Source organism: Eriocheir sinensis, chromosome 48 (assembly GCF_024679095.1).
Source record: "Eriocheir sinensis breed Jianghai 21 chromosome 48, ASM2467909v1, whole genome shotgun sequence".
Classification (NCBI taxonomy): Eukaryota; Metazoa; Arthropoda; class Malacostraca; order Decapoda; family Varunidae; genus Eriocheir; species Eriocheir sinensis.
This window is the reverse complement of record NC_066556.1, coordinates 9,954,914-9,972,425: the sequence shown is the minus strand read 5'-3', so window position 1 is coordinate 9,972,425 and position 17,512 is coordinate 9,954,914.

The following is a 17,512-nucleotide window of genomic DNA, read 5'->3' as shown; positions in this document are numbered from 1 at the left end:
AAACAGCGAGAGAGAGGGAGAGAGAGAAACAGAAACAGAGACAAAGGAAAAGAAACAGAGAAGCGGAGGAAGAGGAGGAATAGGAGTAGGAGGAGGAATGGATAGAGGAGGGGGTGGTGGAGGGGATGACTAAACTGGTTAAGCGAGATGGCGATGGTAAAGAGCAATGCGTGAGGGGAATGTTCTTATCGGCACGTTGATCGCCGTCTGGGAGGTGGCGCGCGGCGAGGGATTCACGCTGATCGCCTCTGATTACCTCCTTATTTTAATTACTTATGTAGAGCTTCATGCGACGTACGAGGAGGAAGGAGGTAGGGCAAGTGTATGTGTGTGTGTGTGTGTGTGTGTGTGTGTGTGTGTGTGTGTGTGTGTGTGTGTCCCCTCTCGTCTGTCATTAGTATTATCCTTCTTTATTTTCTCCCTCAACTCACTGCTGCGTCAAAATGTGAATAAATATGAAGCGTGAAGCGAGCGGCGAGGTGAAAGGAATCTAATATCGCGCGTCGAATGTTTACTCACACACACACACACACACACACACACACACACACACACACACACACACACACACACACACACACACCAACCCCCCCCCTCCACCCTATACACACACATACACACACTTGCGCCAGCCAATCAGCGGCGTCCACAGGTGAGTCAGGACAGGTAATGCACTCCCTAGATCACCCGGGCGGGCAGGTGGACCCTCTTAATGATCGGCATTAGCGTGGGCTTGGCAAAAAGACAACTGATTTATGCCCGTCTCCTCGCCGCGCCAAAACCGCCCTTGCGTCGCCCCTCCCTAACGCCCTCTTTACCCTGCGGCCTTGTTTACGCGAGGGGTGCCCAGGTAAGCGTTTGGGTTTACGTGTGTCAGGTTAATGAGGTATTAGCATTCCCTCCCACGTGTGCAGGTAAAGGTGGGATCAGGCAGGTGAAGGTGGACGGTGTTTTGTTCCTGTGCCTGTGTGTGTGTGTGGGGGGTTGTAAAGAAGGAAAAAAGGAAGTAACGAAGGAAGCAAGGAAGGAAGAAAGGAAGGAAAGAAGAAAGGAAGGAAGGTCATTGCCATTAACATATATTTACAAACATTCACTTTGTGTGTGTGTGTGTGTGTGTGTGTGTGTGTGTGTGTGTGTGTTTAAAATAATGAGCTTAATTTGGTCAATATAAAGATTGCGCTGGACCGTCATGCGAAGGCGCCATTAATGCCGCAAATTGGGGCGTCGCGTCATTATCATCATCACTCATTAGCCGCGTAATCCTCAGAAAATTTTGTGCAAGTATTCTGCAGCTGAGACGCCGGGCATTGTTCTTCCTCCTTCCTTCTCTTGCACCCTCCCTCTCTCGCTCCCTCCCTACCTACCTACCTACTCCTTCCTTCTCTTGCACCCTCCCTCTCTCGCTCCCTCCCTACCTACCTACCTACCTACTCCTTCCTTCTCTTCCACCCTCCTTCTCTCGCCCCCTACCTACCTACCTAATTCTTCTTTTTCTTCTTTGTCTTCTTCGTCTTCTTCTTCTTCTTCTTCTTCTTCTTCTTCTTCTTCTTCTTTTCCTACTTCTTCTTTTTCTTCTTCTTTCACCTCCTCCTGCTCCTCCTCCTCCTCCTACCTACCGTCCTCACTTTCTGCTTACATCTGTCTCTTCCTCCCTCTCTTCCTCTCTCCCTCCCTTCCTCACTCCTCTTCCTACTTTTTTCCTCTCCCTCTTTTCATCTTTTCCATCCATCTCTTCCTTCTCTACCTCCTTACTACGTCCCATTCTCCCTTCCTTCTCTCTCTCCTTCCCCTTTTTCTTCCCTTTCTCACTACCTTTCTTACGTCCTCCATCCCTTCCTCTCTACCGTCCTACCTCCCTTCTTCTCTCCACTCTCCCTTACTCCCTTCTTTTCCCTCTATACACTCTCTTCCTCCCTCGTTTTCTTGATTCCTTCCTTTATGTTCCTTCTCTCTCTTCCTTCCTTACGCCCTTCTTTTCCTTCCCGACATTCTTTCTGTCTCTCCTTTTCTCCTTTCCTTTCTTTTTTTATACTTCTCCTTTCTCTCTTGTACATCCTGTTCTCTTCCATTATCTGCCTTCCATCTTTTCTTCTCTTCTCCACCTTCTTTTCCTCTCACTCTCCCTTTCTCTTCTTTCCTTTCAAGCCTTTCATCCTCCCTTCTTTCTCATACTCCCTATCTTCCTTACCTTTCCTTCCCTCCTTTGTTCCCTCTCTCTCTCCCTTTCATCACTTCCTAAACTGAGTATTTTCACCCCAACATTTATCTTCTGTTTCTCCCTCCCTTCCCTCGCCTCGTTCTCTCTTTCCCACCCGCATATCCTGTAACCGCCTGCATTCCTCTTCCTCTTCCTCCTCATTCTTCAACCCCTCTTTGGCACCTCAGCCCACCTCCTCTTCCTCACAACTTTCATCCTCCCTCACCCTCTCCTTCTCTTCCTCCTTCTCTTCCTTTCTTCCTCCTCTTTTTCCTCTCGTCCTCCTTTTTCTCTCCATCCTCTTCCTTTCACCTTCTTGTTCTTGTTCTTGTTCTTCTTTTTCTTGTTATTGTTTTTCTTATTATTATTATTTTCATTATTTTTCATCTTCTTTTTCTTCTTCTTCTTCTTCCTCTTCTTCTTTCACTTCCTCCTCCTCCTCCTCCTCCTCCTCCTCCTCCTCCTCACACCTCATCACTCACCTTGCACACAGAGGTAGTTCAGTAACATTCCTGGAATTACATGCACCCACAATACCCTTCTTCCTTCCCTTCTTCCTCCTCTTCCTTCCGTTCGTTCCTCCCTTCCGTTCTTCCTTCCTTGCATTCTTCAATTCTTCCTTTCGATCCTTCCCTCCTTCCATTCGGTCGTCTTTCTTTCCTTCCTTTGTTTATCCTCTTTGGGTTCGTTGGTCCATTACTTCATGTCTTCATTCTTCATTCTCTTGTCTACCTTTTCATCCCTTTTCATTGTCTTTCTTCAGTTCTTCTTTTCTTCCTTCCGTTATTAGTTCCTTCCATCATTTGTTCGTCCTTTCTTCATTTCTTCGTTTCTTCCTTCATCTTTTGTCAGCCTTTTTATTCATTCTTTGTTCTTTTCCTCTTTCCTCTATTCCTTTCCTTCCTTTTTTCTTCCTCTATCGGGTTTTGGGGTCTATTGTTTCCTTTCTTCATTCTGTTATCGACCTGTATCATATTTTATTGTCTTCCTTCCTTCCTCTCCTCCCTAATCGCTTCCTTCCTTCCTCTTCCTCCTTCCTTAATCCCCTTCTCCCTCCCTTTCCAATCTTCCTTATTAATTCCCTCCTTCCTGCCATCCTCCCTTCCTCTTCCTCATCCTTCCTTAATCCCTTTCTCCCTAATCTCCTTTCTCCCTCCGTCCTTGTTTACCCGACTTAGCGCTTCTAGGAAAACAGAGTTATGAGGTAAATTTAGAAGTGTTAGTAAATAATTATACGAGAACGTGTGTTAGTAAAGGCGGGAGGAAGGGGGATTGAGGAGGTGACGAAAGAGAAGGGGAAGTTGCAGGGAGAGGCAGGACATAGAGAAAAAAAATAAGTCGGTTTTCTCGTGTAGGATCTGCGTGTTCCGAGGTGAGACTCATTACTGTTACGCAAAAGCTCTTATACGCAGCGAATAAGCTCACGAGGCAATCCGATTCTTGTGTCCCGTCAGCATTCAATCCCCAACAAGATTAATTTTCAGGCGAGAACCGGAAGGCACATGACAAACAACGGAGCGCGAGGAATGTTATGAGGGAGATATATGCGATTGTTCACTCAGCTAAAAGGTTGATTCTTAGTTCTTTTCTTCTTTCTTCTATTCCTTCCGTTCCTTTGTTCTTCCTATATCGGGTTTTGGAGTCTATTGTTTCCTTTCTTCATTTCGTTATCGACCTGTATCATATTTTATTGTCTTCTTCCTTCCTCTTCCTCCTCCCTTAATCCCCTTCTCTCTCCCTCTCCAATCTTCCTTATTAATTCCTTCGCTTAAGTTAGGCTCCAGGTGACAATAAACGTAGCGAGGGATTTAATGGGGTAAATAAGTGCGATTCGTCCCTCAGCAAAAAATTCTTGAGGTTCGAAGCGTAAGGTAATGGTGATATAATTGTTGGGTAATGTGTTAGTAAGGCAGGAAGTGATGAGCCGGCTGGGAGATTACAAAACAACGAAGTGAGGGATGTAACGGAGAAAATAAGTGCGATTCCTCCCTCAGCTAAAAATTCTTGAGGTTCGAAACGTATGATAATGGTGATGAAATTGTTGGGTAATGTGTTAGTAAGCCAGGAAATAATGAAGCGACTAGGAGATTACAAACATCATAGCGAGATAAATAAAATGGAAAAAATATAAGCTGTTCTTGCTCCAGTAAAAAGTTCTTAATGTTTGTAACGTAATTGTTGGGTAATGTGTTAGTAAGCCAGGAAATAATGAGCCGACTAGGAGATTACAAACATCATAGCGAGAGAAATAAAATGGAAAAAATATAAGCTGTTCTTCCTCCAGTAAAAAGTTCTTAATGTTTGTAACGTAATTGTTGGGTAATGTGTTAGTAAGCCAGGAAATAATGAACCGACTGGGAGATTACAAAGAACGAACCGAGAAAAATTTAATTGGAAAGTAAAGAGATCCTCCCTTCAGCTAAAAATGCTTGAGGTTTGAATCGTAAAATAATGGTGATAAAATTGTTGGGTAATGCATTGGTAAGCCACAAAGTAATGCAGGACAATAGGGAGGTAAAGGTGGAAATATGCAGCGTTCACGTGTAAGGAAGCAGAGTGGGAAGCATTATTTTCACACACCTGAGTCACAACACCTGAGGAAAGCACAACGGAGGCTCATGCTGCTAAATCACTCCACCATTATCATTTACGTCCCCTCCTCACGCTGTCTTATCTACTCTTTTCTTTCTCGTATCCTTTCTTATCTTTTCTATCTTATCGTTGTCTTTCCTCCTTCTCTACTATTTATTTCACACATCCTTCCTTCACTTTATCCTTCCCTACCTGCCTCCTTCTTCCTCACCTCTCCCTTTCCTTTCCTCTTCTTTCCTTCTTTCCTCTCTCCATCCTTCTTCCTTCCTCCTTCACACCTTACCTACCTATCTTTCGTTTACCTACTCATGCGTTTTTTCCCTCCTATCTTCCTTGCCACCTTATTTCCCCTCCTTCCTGTCTCCTTTCCTCCTTCCCACCTTGCCTACCTATCTTCCTTGTGTACTCCCTTCACTCTTTCCTTCTTCCTTCGTCACTTTATTCTCTCCTCAGCTCCTATTCTCTCTTCTCCTTTCCTTCCCCTCTCCCTTCCTTCTTCCTCCTTCGCCACCTTGATTCCCCTCCTTCCTACATCCCTTCCTCCTTCCCGCCTCGCCTTTCCCTTCCGCCCTTCCTCCTCGCCGCCGCCTCGCTCCCCTCCTTCGCACCGTGACATAAGGACGTGTGACTTATACTACTCAGGTGATAAATTCTTTGAGACTCCCCAAAGGACGAGGAGAAGCGAGTGCCGCCCCGAGTTGGCGAGGCTTTGAGGAACTCTGCGCGGAGGAGGAAAGGGGAGCTGAGGGCGAGGGAGAGGCGAGGGGAGTGAGGCTGAGTCGAGAGCTGTGAAGGAAAGGTTACCGAAGAGGTTCTCAACGGGCAAACTCGACTTGAAATGTTGTTATTGGATTGGTCGGCGGTGGACGGACCTCGCCTGCGTGTGAAGGGGACGCAGGGAGAGAGGGAGAGGGGAAGGGCGAGAGGGGAAGGGAGAGGAAGGGAGGGAGTGAAGGAGAGGGATGGTGTGAAGGTCTTGTATGGAGTGATGGAAAGGTGCGAGAGTGCGTGGAAGCTGAGGACTGCGAGGAAGAGGAAGTAGGAAGAGGAGGGGGAAAGAGGAAATAGAGGAAGAACAGGAGAGAGGAAGGAGAGGTAGGAAGAGTCTTATGGATGAGGTGAGGTGTTGAGTCTTCCTTTTCCTGCTCTTCTCTTTCCTTTCCTACTTCTTTCCTTTCATTTCTCATTTTCTGTTTTTTTGTTTTCCTTCTTTTCTACACCTCTCCCCATCATTTACTCTTCTCTCCTCAAAATCCCTTCCTTCTCTTTTTCTTCCTAACTCTTCTCTATCGATTCTCCTTTCCTTTCTTCGGTTTCTCTCTTCTTCACACCTCTCCTCCTGTCCTCTTCTCTCCTTTCCTCATCACCTCTCCTTTCCCCTCTCCGTCTCGCATCCTCTCCTGGCCGCTCCTCTCCTCTTTCGCACTCCTCTCCACATCACCTCTCCTGTCCACTACTCTTTATCCTTTCCTCTTTCACTCTCTCGCTCTCCTTCTCCTCCTCCCCTCACGCCGGGCCGAGCTGCTTACTTTCCGTCACAGCAAATTTACTTCCCGGGTCCAGGCAGGTGACGGCCGCCAGCAGGTGAGTGACGCAGGTGACGCGCCGCGCCTCCCCTGGCAGCGGCAAAACATGAAATTTTCTATTAACTCGCCGCGTCCCAGAGCTCATATCACCGCCAGCATTTACCTCCTTCACGGCGCAGATTTTCCCCACCACCACCACCACCACCACCACCACCTCCACCACCACGCGCGTTTTACTGTTTTGGTGGTGGTGGATTTTGGTTTTGTTCAGTTTTTTTCTGGTTTAGTTTTCTTGTTTTTTTTATGGTTTGATTTTCTTGTGTTAGTTTTTGTTATGTATTTTTTTTTTGTGTGTGTGTGTGTAATTCTTTTTTCTTAGCGTTTTTTCGTTTGGTTTTGTTCAGTTTTTTTCTGGTTTAGTTTTCTTGTTTTTTTTATGGTTTGATTTTCTTGTGTTAGTTTTTGTTATGTATTTTTTTTTTTTTGTGTGTGTGTGTAATTCTTTTTTCTTAGCGTTTTTTCGTTTGGTTTTGTTCAGTTTTCATTCTAATTTGTTTTTTCTTGTTTTTTTTTCTAGTTTAGTTTTCTTGTTTAATTTGTTGTTGTTTATTGTTTTTTTTAATGTATCAACTTTTTCCTCCCGTTTTTTTCTATTTTTTATTTAATTTTCTGTTTGGAGTTTTTTGCTTTTTTTTTTGCTTGTTTTATGTTTTTTTATAGTCTCCTGCTCTTCTTTTTGTTGTTTCAGTTGTCCGTTTTATTATTTGTTGTTTGTCTATTTTGTTATTGTGTTTTTGGATGGAAATTCGATTTGTTTTGTTTTTTCCATTTGTTATAGTTTTCTGCTTGGATTTATTTGCTATTGTTTTTGTTTAATGTTTTATTTAGTTTTCTGCTATAGTTGTTTTTCTCTCTATTACGTTTATTATTTTGTTTTATTAGATTTTGTCTATTTTATTTAGTTTTTCGGTGGATATTCGATTTGTTTTCATCGTTTTCCTGTGTTTAGCGGTGGAGTTTTGTCTAGTCTTCCTGTTTTGCGGAGTTGACTGAATTTTCCGAAAGATTGACACATATTACGTTCTCAGCCGACTCGTTTCGTCACCTCCAAGCCTTTCACTTTCGCAGATTTACACACACACACACACACACACACACACACACACACACACACACACACACACACACACACACACACACACACACACACACACACACACACACACACACACACACACACACACACACACACACAAACACGATTTCCTATGTGTTTTTTTTTTAGTTTATCAATGCCCTGCGCAGTTTGATAACATTTGGGAAGTCTTCTACGCTAGAATAAGCTGTTCCTAATATTTGAACGTATATTAATTGTTTTTATTTGAATCACATCATCTGCAGACACTCCACTTCAGCAGATTTTCTCCTGAATTTTCCAGCATATTGGCGATGAGCTGTTTAAAGTTTTCGGTTTTTGCAGTGTTGTCATTTTTTTTTTAAATACTTATTGTATCCGTTTTTATTTTGGTGTTTAGTGTTCTTGACTCCTTCACGTGTTGGGTCTCATACCACGTAGCTACACTTTAGTTACTATTATATATATATATATATATATATATATATATATATATATATATATATATATATATATATATATATATATATATATATATATATATATATATATATATATATATATATATATATATATATATATATATATATATATATATATATATATCCATTTGTTACGATGTTAGCGCAACAAAATTTAATATTATCGATAATGAAATATAAAATGAGTCTATAAATATTTTCTTCCTGGAATTGTTGACTACTCAATAATTATATATTTTCTTCTGCTGCCAAAATGATAATTTCTAACTATGAGGAGAAACAATTTTATGAGTACACAAAATTCTAAATATTTGATTGCGAAAATTTAGTTAACTGGTGGGGGGAAAATCTACGGAGTTTTGTTTCACGTTTCATTATTTGCGAGTCTACGGGAGAAACAAGCAGACGTTCAAACTTGATGATGCAAATATATTAGATCTCAATTCTTTTAAAGACTGGATAGCAGTTATTGTTCACGCCTCAAACAAACGAACTGGCAGCACGGCGCGAAGATGAAATACAAGAATAAAAAACAACTCGGAGCACTAGAGGACAAAGACTTCCATGTTCCCTTCCGTGTCCCCCTCGCAGGGAAGAAAAAAATGAACGACACGAATGAAAAAGAAACTGAAAAAATAAAAATAAAACAGAAATAGACCAAAAAATGAAAACAGGAGAGAAATCAACGAGAAACACCGTGCAATGAAAAGGAAAGTGGAAAATTTAAAGAAAAGTGAGAGAAAAAGGGAGGAGTGAAGGAAGAACACGGATGAGAAAGAAACTAGACAACTAAAAAGCGAACAGAAATAGACCAAAAAATGAAAATAGAAAAGAAATCAACCAAAAAAATGGAGGATCAATGAAAAGGAAAAGGATAAATGTGCAAGAAAAGTAAGGAAGAGAGAGAAGAAAAAATAGACACGAATGAAAAAAATATAGAAAACGAAAAATCAAACAGACTTAGACAAAAAGAAAATGGAATATAAATCAACGAAAAAATGGAAGATCAATGAAGAGGAAAAGAAAAAAAATATGCAAGAAAGGTGAGAAAGAGAGGGAGAGAGGGAGGAGATAAATAAAAGAGACCAATGAAAATAAAAGCTAGAAAACAAAAAAAACAAAGAGAAATAGGCAAGAAAATTAAAATAGGAAAGAAAATAACGAAAAATGGAAAGAAAGGTAACATTCAGAGAGGAGGAGGAAAATGAGAGAAGAAATGGGAAACTGAAAAAAATGAAAAATGACAGAAAAAAGAAAGGAGGGGGGGAAAGAAAAGATGGAAAATAAAGCCCCAAGAGCGAAGCGGCGGCAAAGCAATCGCACCAATTACAAAGGCGCCTCACGAGCATTGGAAAGCTACAAATATGCACGGCAAACACGACCGACAAAACGGAGAAAAAAAACATCGAAAAAAAAATATTATCCGCACCACGTTTTGAGGCCCAACGCTTGCTTCCCTTCGCTTCGGGGCACAGCTGGGGAAGGAGGAGGAGGAGGAGGAGGAAGAGGAGGAGGAGGGGAGAGAAGAGACACAGAACTAACATTGTTTACTTAGCTACCTCCAAAAGGGCTCTCCTCTTCCTTCTCCCCCTCCTCCTCTTCTTCTTCCTCCTCCTCCTCCTCCTCCTCCTCTATTGCCAGCGTGTGAGAGGGGAAAAGTGAGGGGAAGGTGAGTGATTGTTGGATCAGGAGTGTGTGTGTGTGTGTGTGTGTGTGTGTAGGTGTAGGTGTTCACAGGCATTAATCTACTTTTTTTCTCTCTCTCTCTCTCTCTCTCTCTCTCTCTCTCTCTCTCTCTCTCTCTCTCTCTCTCTCTCTCTCTCTCTCTCTCTCTCTCTCTCTCTCTCTCTCTCTCTCTCTCTCTCTCTCTCTCTCTCTCTCTCTCTCTCTCTCTCTCTCCCTCTCTCCTCTTCCTCTCGCTTTTCCCCTCCTCTTTCCTCTTACCTTACCGTCCGCTTCCACACACATCACTCCTCCCTCCTTATTCCTCCTCCTCTTCCTCTTCCCTTGCTTCTTCCTAGTCCTCTTTCTCCCTCCCTCCCTTCCTCTTCAACCACTCTCCCTCACTTCGTTTTTCTCCTCTTCCTCTTCCTCTTGCTTATTTTGGGGTCTTTCCTCCTCCCTTCCTCTTCAGACTCACGCCCTCACCTCTCCTTTTTCTCCTCCTCCTCTTCCTGTTCATCTTCCTCTTGCTTCTTCTTCGGCCTTTTTCTTCCTCCTCCCTTCCTCTTCACCCTCGCTCACTCGCTTCTTCCTTATCCTCCAACTCTTCCCCTTCCTCCTTTTCTTTTCCTTACTTTTTCTTCGGGGTCTTTTCATCTCCCTTCCCCTTCAACCTCACTCCCTTACCTCTCCCTTTTTCATCCTCTTCTTCTTATTCCTCTTGCTTACTCTTTTGCCTCTTTCCTCCTCCTCCCTGCCCCTTCAGCCCGACTCCCTCACCTCTCCCTTTCCCTCCTCTTCTTTTTCTTCCTCTTGCCTATTCTTTTGCCTCTTTCCTCCTCCTTCCTTCCCCTCCAGCCTCTCTCCAAAAAAGGTGAACAATAATAGACGGTGTTTCTCCATCAGAACTCCTCTCGCGAAAGAACTGGCAAGAATTTCAAATGTTTTTTCACTCCCTTCTCAAGTGCCTTTTCCTGCCGGCGAGATCCGTTCACTCACTCCCTCACTCGCTCACTCGCTCACCTACTTATTTATTTACGTACTTGCTCTTTCACTCACTCACTCACTCTCTTATATCAATCACTTACTTCTGTTCTCACTCCTTCACTCATTTTCTCACTCGTTTTCTTCATCTTTATTTTTCACCCACTCAATTCAATTTCATTTACTCACTAACTCACTCACTCACTCAATCACTCACTCACTCACTTTCTCGCTCACTCACCAACTCATTCACTCACTCATTCACTCACTCACTCACTCACTCACTTTCCCACTCACTCATTCACTCAGTCACTCTCTCGCTCACTTCCTCATTCTTTTTTATCATCCCGAAGTGTTTGATGTTTTTATTCTATGTTTTCGTTCCTGTGTGTGTGTGTTTTGAATGCATAATATTTTAAAGTTATTCCTAAAACACAAATATTCGTATACGATTGCGTTGCGTCATAAAAATCTGTTCTTCAGTATTCATATTTTTTTTCCAGTATGTCCGCTCTAATAATAAAAAAACGGATGCATAATTAGTCACATTGATTTATCTGAAAGTGAAAAAAAAAATCAAACGAAAGAAACATAAAATAAATTCTCGATAAACAGAAGGCAAACTAAAATAAAAAGTGTCACGAGAAAATATTACCAATTAAAATCATAAAAAAATAAACAATAAATAGATTAATAAACAGTGAGATCAAACATAAAGGAAAAGGAAAAAAAGAAGAAAAATGAGAGAGAGAGAGAGAGAGAGAGAGAGAGAGAGAGAGAGAGAGAGAGAGAGAGAGAGAGAGATTCGCTATAGGAAGGAGGAAGCAGAGTCGGCCGTTTGAGGCTCTCGTTAATCCGTAGTTTTTGCTTTAAGCGGCTTCCCCAAGTTTGTCCTCTAAAAACAAGAGGCTAATTTTGGGGGTTAGGAGGAGGACGAGGAGGAGGAGGAGGAGGAGAAAGAAGAGGGGGACGCGCGTGGGTGGTAGGGAAGACTTTTTTTGGTATGTGTGTGTGTGTGTGTGTGTGTGTGTGTGTGTGTGTGTGTGTGTGCGTTTAAACAAAAGCAACATAAGAAAGATAAGAATGAAAAAAGAGGAATAAAAAGAAAAAAGACCAAGGAAAAGATGAAAAGGGAACATATGAGTAAGGAAGAAGGAAGTGGAAATAGAAAATGATAAGGCAAGGAAATGAGGAAAAAGAAAACGTAAGAATAAGAAGGAAGGAGGAAAAAATAAGAATCAAAAGAGAGAGAGAGAGAGAGCGAGAGGAAACGGAATCACGAGAGCGCGAGTGTTTGAGGGAAAATTAGGTTGTCGAAATGTTGAAATTGATCTTCTTAATCTGCATTTTTTCTTTGATCTTCGTTTTCTTTTTGGGCGAATGTTCTTTCTTTCGGAGCCGAGTTCCCGGGTGGACTCACTTAGCCTGCGAAACCTTGAGCAGCGCCGCGTCTTACATTTCCCGAGAACTAAAACTGACTGGATCATTAAGGAAGGAACGAGACGATAGATTATCTTCCCTTATATTCAGTCAACTCTATTTCTCAACGTGGTATTATTTCGTTTGGCAATTGAAAGTCACTCCATCTCCATCTTATAGTTCCTCTCTCATTTTTATTTCAGATTCTGCTTTCGAGAAATTGGGTCGCATTCTAAAGCATTCCGGGGTACTAGCACACATATTTGACAAGGCTTTCGTAGTTGTGGGTATTTTCAGGGGTAGTTTGATGACCGTGGTGGTAGTTTGACCCTTCTTCTGTACCATGAAAACAAAGAAACACTCATTTGGATCAGATTAATCTCCTTTTCGGCCATGGGAAATAGTTGATATGAGAGGCGAGAGCGTCTGATAATACCACATTGGTTTATCTGAAAGTGAAAAAAATAAAGAACCAGACGAAAGAAACATAAAATGAATACTCGATAAACAGAAAGGAAATTAAAATAAAAAGTGTCGCGTGAAAATAATACCAATTAAAATCACTAAAAAAAATGAATAAACAGTGAGATCAAACATAAACGAAAATGGAAAAAGAAAAAAATGAAGAGAGAGAGAGAGAGAGATTCGCTATAGTAAGGAGGAACCAAAGTCGGCCGCTTGAGGTTCTCGTTAATCCGTAGTCTGCGTAGCTTATAAATTTCATTGCACGGAGTTATTACATTTCTCATCACTTTTTCCGTCATTTCTTTCGGGCGGACTCACGAGCCTGCCAAACCTTGATCAGCGCCGCGTCTTGTGTCCCCCGATAGCTGACTGACGAAATCGTTAGCGGAGGAAGGAGACGAGTGATCAGGTTTTATTATATTGAAACAGAAAGAAGATTGATTAGTTTTTTTTTTTTCAATATTCAAACTGAGGTAGAAAACGTCTGAGTAGTTTTATTATTATCAAGCTGAGGTGGAATACGATTGGGTAGTATATAAAAGATTCAAATTGAGGACGTAAACGCTTGAGTTGTGTTTATGTGTGAGTAGTTTTTATTAGATTTTTATTAAGGAAAGAGACAGTTGATCAGCTTTTATTATATTCAATCATCTCAATTTGCCGTGACATCATTCTGTCTCAAATCAATTCATAGTCATTCCCTCTCATTGGATTCCAGATTTAGGTCACAAGAATATATTCCATCGTATCTGACTCTTCTAGATTTTATTGCACTGGATTATTAATACTGATCCATCCCATTCTACAGCAGTTTCTCGTCATCATTTCCTATTATCCTCTAAATTGGGGAACACATTTTTTAACCCAATAGATTGACACATGCACACAAACATACATTTACTCTCTCTTTCTCTATGTTTCTATCTATCTATCTATCTCCAAACACTAAATCATAGCACAGCATCTCTTTCGTCCCCTCACTCAATATATTTATCTGCGGGCACTTCTTCCTCATCACAAATTTTAGCTTCACTTCTTTCTCCTCTAGGTCTCGTTAGTTTCCGTCTCTGCTAGCGTCCACCAGCCTTACATACTCGTCTCACTACTACTACTACTACTACTACTGCTACTACTTCTACCACCACCACTACTACTACTACTACTGCTACTACTACTACTACTAATAATAATAATAATAATAATAATAATAATAATAATAATAATAATAATAATAATAATGCCGTTACTGCCACCGCTACATGTATAACTAACCTTATCATTATTAATATCAAAAGTCTCCCCCAAAATGCATAATATATTAAAGGAAAACCATATTTGCTATCAAAGCGAAAGCCACGAAGAAGGAATGAAAGAGCCAGCATCAAGGAGGAGGAGGAGGAGGAGGAGGAGGAGGAGGAGGAGGAGGAGGAGAAGGAGGAGGAGGAGGAGGAGGAGGAGGAGGTCCCCTTTAAACAGCCAGTATCTTGCCCACTCACTCCTCCAAATCCAGGGTAGTTGTCGAGGCGAGTTACCTCCACTCTCCTCCTCCTCCTCCTCCTCCGCCTCCTCCTCCTCCTCCTCCTCCTCCGCTCCTCTTCCGCCACCTCTTGCTTCTTCTCTTTTCACTTCGTTTCAGCTTGTTTCCTTTTGCACTTGCCTTCCTTCCTGTTTCTCTTTTACTCTCTCTCTCTCTCTCTCTCTCTCTCTCTCTCTCTCTCTCTCTCTCTCTCTCTCTCTCTCTCTCTCTCTCTCTCTCTCTCTCTCTCTCTCTCTCTCTCTCTCTCTCTCTCTCTCTCTCTCTCTCTCTCTCTCTCTCTCTCTCTCTCTCTCTCTCTCTCTCTCTCTCTCTCTCGCTCTCGCTCTCTTGCTCCCTCGCTCGCTCAACACCTCCATTTCCTTCCCTGACGTCAGTTCAACTCCCCCTCCCCCTTTACCCCCCTCTTCCTCAGGTGTCCGTCTGTCAGCAGGTGAAAAGAGGTGCAGGAAAGCAGCTCAAATCGCCTCGCCTCCCAAAACTTACCTGGCGAACCTGTCCAAACCTTCCCTAACACGTGTACCCACCTGCCTACCTGCCTGCCTGCTTGCCCTGCGCTCCTAACACGTTCTCTTTACTATATTTTATTTTAACTATACCTGCTTTACTAACCGAACCCTAAATGTAATGCTTTTTTCGCTCTTTTTCTAGTAAGTCTGTTTCCAATTTTCGTTGTCTCCTAACACGTTCTTTTTACTATATATTATCTTCGCAAGACGTGGTTTATCAACATAAGTGATATTTTTTTAGCTTATTTCTAGGACGGTTGTTTACACTTTTCGTTCTCTTATAACAAGTTTTCTCTATTTTTTTAGGAACATATGCTTTACTAACCTAACTTAACCTATAATATTTTTCTAGTTTATTTCTAGTGCTTCAATTTCCACTTTTCGTTCTCTCATAACAAGTTTTCTCTATATATTTTCTTAGGTACACCTGCTTTACTAACCTAACTTAACCTATAATACTTTTCAAGCTTATTTATAGTGCTTCAATTTCCACTTTTCGTTCTCTCATAACAAGTTTTCTCTATATATTTTCTTAGGTACACCTGCTTTACTAACCTAACTTAACCTATAATATTTTTCTAGTTTATTTCTAGTGCTTCAATTTCCACTTTTCGTTCTCTCATAACAAGTTTTCTCTATATATTTTCTTAGGTTCACCTGCTTTACTAACCTACCTTAACCTATAATACTTTTCAAGCTTATTTATAGTGCTTCAATTTCCACTTTTCGTTCTCTCCTAACCCGTTCTTTTTACTATATTTTACTTTAGCAAGCTTATTTCTAGTACGTTTTCTTCCACTTTTCGTTCTCTTATAACAAGTTTTCTCTGTATTTTTTTAGGTACACCTGCTTTACTAACCTAACTTAACCTATAATACTTTTCAAGCTTATTCATAGTGCTTCAGTTTCCACTTTTCGTTCTCTTATAACAAGTTTTCTCTATATATTTTTTTTAGGTTCACCTGCTGTACTAACCTAACTTAACCTATAATATTTTTCAAGCTTATTCATAGTGCTTCAGTTTCCACTTTGCGTTCTCTCAAAGCACGTTTCTTCTATAATTTTTTTGCAACAACTTTTACCAGACTTTGGACAACACCTGTGATGCTGTTTTAACCTGCTTTAAGTACACGTTTCCCCCACTTCTTTCCTAATGCTTTTTCATATTTTACGACATATGTTTTACTGACCTAACCTAAGACACCTGTGACATTGCTTTAACGTGTTTTGTAGTTCATTCCAATCCACTTGTCGTTCTTTCCCAACACGTTCTCAATATTATTTGGCTAAACGAGCTTTCCTAACCCGTCTAACTCACATTTAATACTGGAATCGTGTAATAGTAACGGAGATGAGCACTGAGGCCACACGCGGCTTTAGCATATGGCCTCCCACTTAACCGTATAGTGTATCTGCTTCCAGTACACGTCAAACTCCCCTAACACGAACTCAATCTTCAATTCCTTGTATCCTAAACTGTCTTTTCCTCTAATAAAAATCACCACCACCATCCACTACCACCACTACCACCATCATCACCACCACGATCACCACCACCACCACAACCCCCATCACAGCCCCCACCTTCATCACCACCACTACTACCATTACCACCACAACCATAACCACCACCATCATCACCACCACCACCACGATCATAACCCACACCATTACCACAACAACCATCCGCTCACTCCCCCTCCCCCCACCACCACAACCATCATCACCATCATTATCACCACCACCAACAAGACACAACAACAAAGAAACACAAGATGATAGAAGCGGGAAACTATTACCGAGGAGGTATTAACAAAGAGGAACTATTAAGAGGAAGTGTTGCAGAGAGGAAGTATTACGGAGAGAGTGAGAGGGAAACAAATAGAAGAGGAACAAAGGAAAGAAGGAAAGGAGAAATGAAGAATAAAGAGAAGGAGGGAAGGAAAATAGGAGATACAGACAAAGAGAAAGAAAGAAGGGAGGAAGGAGAGAAAGAAGGAAACTCGAAATCTATGAAGAGTAAGGAGGATACAAATTAAAGAAGAAAGGAAAGAAGGAAAGGAAGGAATGAAGAAAAAAGAAGGAAAGGAGGAAACTAGGAGGCGAAGGCAAAGAGAAGAGAAGTAAGGAAGGGAGAAAAGAAAGAAGGAAACTAGAAAGCATGGGTGAAAGAGAGGAAGCAAGGACTGAAGTTAAGTAAAAAGGAAGGAAGGAAGGAAGGAAGGAAGGAAGGAAGGAAGGAAGGAAGGAAGGAAGGAAGAGAAGAGTATAAAATCTGAACTAATAAACCGGATGTGATACAAACTTCTACCAGCTTGAGAGAGAGAGAGAGAGAGAGAACGAGAAGCTAAGACGGAAGGAGCCTTATTTAGAGATAGAAGCGAAAAGAAAAAAGAAGACAAAATACAAATTGCAAGAGACACAATGAAAAGAAAACAGACAAAAAAGAAAGAGAAGAGAAGAGGAAAGAAGAGAAACAGAGAGAAGGAGAAACGAAAAGAAAGAGAGTGAAAGTAAGACAAAAGAATCGTAGGAAAGGAGTGACAGAAATGGAGAGAGGAGAGGAAGGGACGCCAGAAAGGAAAGGAAGAAAAACACATGAAGAGAGAAAATGAGAATGAGAAAATGGGAGAAAAGAGAAGGACAGAGAAAGTTACACGTAAAAGGAAATACAGTAAAGGAAAGAAGAAGGGAAGGAAGACACCAGAAGAGAAAGAGAGAGAGAGGGAGAGAGGGAGGGAAGGAGGGAGGGAAGGAGGAGGCGAGAGGTAGAGTCTTTCCGTAACTTAGAACGCCAGTTATGTTCCCGATAAAGAGCGAGTTACGGCTTCGTCTCCTGTACCTCAGAACTGTGTGGGACCATCCGATAAGGCGGCCAAGAGGAGGGAGAGGGATGGAGGAGGAGGGGGAGGAAGAGGAGTAGGAGGGGTGACAGTGAGAAAGGGAGGGAAGTTGACAGGGAGGAAAGGAGGGTTAGGAGGACACAGAGGAGGAGAGAAAGAGGAAG